The sequence below is a fragment of the Pteropus alecto genome, unplaced genomic scaffold, assembly GCF_000325575.1.
Source record: "Pteropus alecto unplaced genomic scaffold, ASM32557v1 scaffold214, whole genome shotgun sequence".
NCBI lineage: Eukaryota > Metazoa > Chordata > Mammalia > Chiroptera > Pteropodidae > Pteropus > Pteropus alecto.
The window spans coordinates 1,024,827-1,028,469 of record NW_006435787.1 but is presented as its reverse complement, the minus strand read 5'-3'; the positions used below and the strand labels follow the sequence as shown (position 1 = coordinate 1,028,469).

The 3,643-nt window shown below is 57.4% G+C and overlaps 1 protein-coding gene across 1 annotated transcript in view; it reads left to right on the top strand.

The window, feature by feature from the left end:
• The window catches only part of SUN3 (Sad1 and UNC84 domain containing 3), a 24,228-nt gene that overhangs the window by 2,544 nt on the left and 18,041 nt on the right, over positions 1 to 3,643 (top strand). The window lies entirely within an intron of this gene.

The window sequence follows — 3,643 nt, the reverse complement described above, 5'->3', positions numbered from 1 at the left end:
CGCGCCCCGAGCTCCCCCAGCGGGCCGCAGGAGCGCGGCGGTTTGCTCGTCGGTGACCCGTTTCTTTAACGCACGTGGAGCACGAGCGAGAACCTGGGGAACCCCGCAAACGCACTTCTGCCGACGGCGCAGCAGCCCCCGGTTACCCCGCGAGCGCGCCTCCCGCACCTGGACCCGGTCGCGCAGTTCTGGTTTGAAAGTTGAGACACTTAAAAAGCCGTTGGCCCAGTTTCGAGGAACAGTGGCCAGAGGCCCGCCCCGCCCTGGACTTTTTCGTGCGAACTTTCGGCCTGGCTGGATTGGGGTCCACGCGAGCGGGGCGAGGAGGGGCGCCATGCACCGCACGCCCGCCCACCCTTCCGTGAAGCCAACAGCCGTGGCAATTGCCATCTGGAGAGCTTCATGCTGCCCTGGCCAGTTGGCCCGGTGTGACTCTAACAAGGCGAGCGTCACAGACACCGTCAGAGCAGCCCCATCCAACCATCGAGGCAGCAGGAAGCTCTGTTTTTTGCTAAAAATTTAAAAAATAATCAAGACATTTTAATGGTGGCCATTTAGCAACTTTAAACAAGGCGCCGCTTCTCTTACAGGGGTAAAGACAGGCGTCTGGCAGAAGGTAGAGATATGGGCCAGGGTGACGAGGAGACAACTCGTGACCGGAACTGACCCCCCTCTGCGGTCTCCCCAGTCATGTAGGCCATCACGACTGCACAGCGCGACGTCCAACGTGTGCCCGCTGTACATCGGTTTGCCTAGGCTGTCACCAAGAGCGCTGCGGCTCGCTTTTGCATAAGTCACCGCGTCGTCGGCCTAGGGGGTTGTGCGATAAGCGGAAGGTTGTTTTCAAAACGTTGATCATAGTAAGCGCAGCCGTCCTGACTACAGTGCAGTCCTCCGTTTCTGCACTGGTCTGCAGGGGAGTTGAGGACTCACCCGAGTTGACAGCGTCCCTTACTAATCACAATTGTAATCTGAGTTATAACTAAAAGTGGTCATTCCTTAGAAGAAAGTTTTGACTTTTGGAGTGTGATTGAAATTCCAAGTGTGTGCAGATGCCGGATGGCGTAAGAACCAGGTGGGGCGCTGGGCCAATGGAAACGCAGCCCGCGAATGATCCGCTCAGAAGGAGAATGGCTCAAAGTCTTCATTTCCTGCACTTCGTCAGCGTGGTCTTTCTGTCATGCACAACAGCTCTGCGTTTGGAAGAGCCCGACATCCCCGCCCATACAATCTCTTGTGCATAATTTTATGCTGTTGTGTAGATGTTTAGAAAAAATATTACCTTATAAATACTTTATACACAACTATCTATGGGTACCGTATATCCCATATATTATGGATACATTACACATTATACGTAGGCATCTCATTAGGAATAACTTACACCCTATGTACCTGTCTCCTGCTCATGAGTATTTCGAGAAGAGGATAAAAATGCATTGAGTAAAATTCCCATTTTCCCAAGCGCTCGACCCACCTTGCCCGCTGGACTCTCCTGGTTTACGTGCCGCAGAGGGAAGGTGATTGACGTCTTGCAGGAGACACGCCTTCACTCTCTGCCCCGCCTACTCTCTTCGGGACCCCAACCGCCACCAGTGGCGAGGCCGGTGCATCACCCTTCCAGAACATTCCCTGAGACACACGCTGCCCGGCAGTTACGCACCACACTCTGTAGACCCGGATTTCCCGAACCCGAGGGAGTTCTAAACTTTTGTTTTCTTTTGTTTTTTGATGATAATCTAAAATAATTTTAAGACAAATACTTCCTTTTTCAAAGATATTTCTGTGTTTCAATGATGAGTAGCAGGTTGGGTCTTCGAGCTCCTGGGGAAAACAAGACCATCACCTCTGCAGGACGGAGGGAGCCAGGGCTTCTTTATGCCCCGTCGGCACTTTCTAAGAAACTTTCGGAAGCTGGAGCCAGGGGGTAAAAACAGACATGGCGGAGCCGGGAGTGAAAGCAGGAAACCCCACGCTCGAAGCCAGCCCGCCACCCCACAGCCCCAGGCCGCGGAGGAACCGGGCCACGTAGAAGGCGATGGCTCATCAGGATGCGCTGCTTTTAATCCAGGAGGTAGAACGGGTTTTTAAATAAGTATGCGAAACATAAAGAAATTTTAAATGATAATTTTTTAAAAAAAATTTTCAAGCAAAAGAAATGAAAATAGAAACACATAGATAAGAAAATAAGCAGAACCCAGGAGAAGGGGGGTCTTAGCCATTGAAAAAAGGGCTCGGACTCACTCGTCAGAATGCAAAAGGAAACTTCTGAGACACCATTTCAAAAAATCTGCTTGATTGGCAAAGATAGGTTCGCTAAGACGCCGTGGTGGGGACCAGGAGCAAAGCCGTGTAGGTTCCTGGTGGGAAGTTAAACCGGACGGAGGTCTCCGCAGAGGGCAAAGGGCTGCGAGAAAAGGGACCACGCCCCTGGCGCCCACTGCCCACCCCCTCGTCCACGCGCTCGGCACGGCCACGGCCCCGTGGGTGCCCACGTGGCCCGAGCAGGAGCAGGCGCTGGGCGCCGTCGGTCCTGCCAGACTCCCAGGCCGCCTGGGCGTCCCCCCGCCCGGAGCGGGACGGGGTGAGGGGCCGTGCGGCAGAGCGCCGACCCGCGGCCGCCGTGAGCACGTGTCAGCACAGACGACGCGAGGACACAGCTGTGTCTTCTGAGCTCACAGCGCCGACAGACAGAGAGCCCACTACGCATGGGTACAGCTGGCGGTGAAGTGTCTAAGTCACGCGGAGTCTGTGCTCATTCTCAGATGGCGGCTCTCGGTGGGAAAGAAAGGAGAGGGGTGAGTTCGGGGAATATTGTGAAGTCGTCCATCGTATTCGTGGCATTTTATTGTTGAAAACTCCTGCAGCAAACCCAGAGAAAGGCTGGCCCGGTCCGGCAGAGCAGTGCAGGGACCCGCGCGCCACACGGCCGGGACGCCGGGGCGGCCAGGCTCTGCCCACGCAGTTGGGTGGCGAGGTGGCCCATTATGACACGTCGCAGAAGCTGATGCAACAGAGGACCGGGGCGCGTCAGGCTTCGCCCCCTCAGTTCCCAGGAGAAACTCCCGCGAAGCAAGAAGACAGGGAACCCCGCCCAAGCCAGCCCGCGGGGCAGCGTCACGTGTCCCACGAGACAGGAAAACGAGTGGCCTTCTCCGTCCCCCGCCGGCAGCCTGTCACTGGGGGTCATGAGTGGAGGGCCAAAGCCGTCTCGAGGCGCCCGCGCTTTCAGGGGTGCTCCGGAAGAAGCCAGCAGCAGCGCTGGTGTCCACGCTCTGCTGCTGGGGAGCGAGGACCCGGACCCCAGCGGGTGCGTAACTGCGGCAGGAGTCCGTACGGTCCCATGTCCCACCGGCCGCGGCGTGTCGTAGGCGCCCTGCGTCCCACCGGCCGCGGCGTAGGGGCCCTGTGCGTTTGGAGAAACGCCCAGCAAGAACTGCCCCCTTCTCAGAGAAAAGAATTCCCAGGGCTCTGCTCTGCAGCTGCCCCGAGCACGCAGCTTTCTGGGGCAGGGTCTTCTTCCTGTGCCAGGGAGCTCGGATTAGTCACTGCGCCCGGGGCCGGGGCTCTGAAGGGTTCGGCCGGCGACAGTGAGCCCTGGGCTCTGGGTCGCGTGCTTGGCGGTGGTGCGGGGGCCCAGACC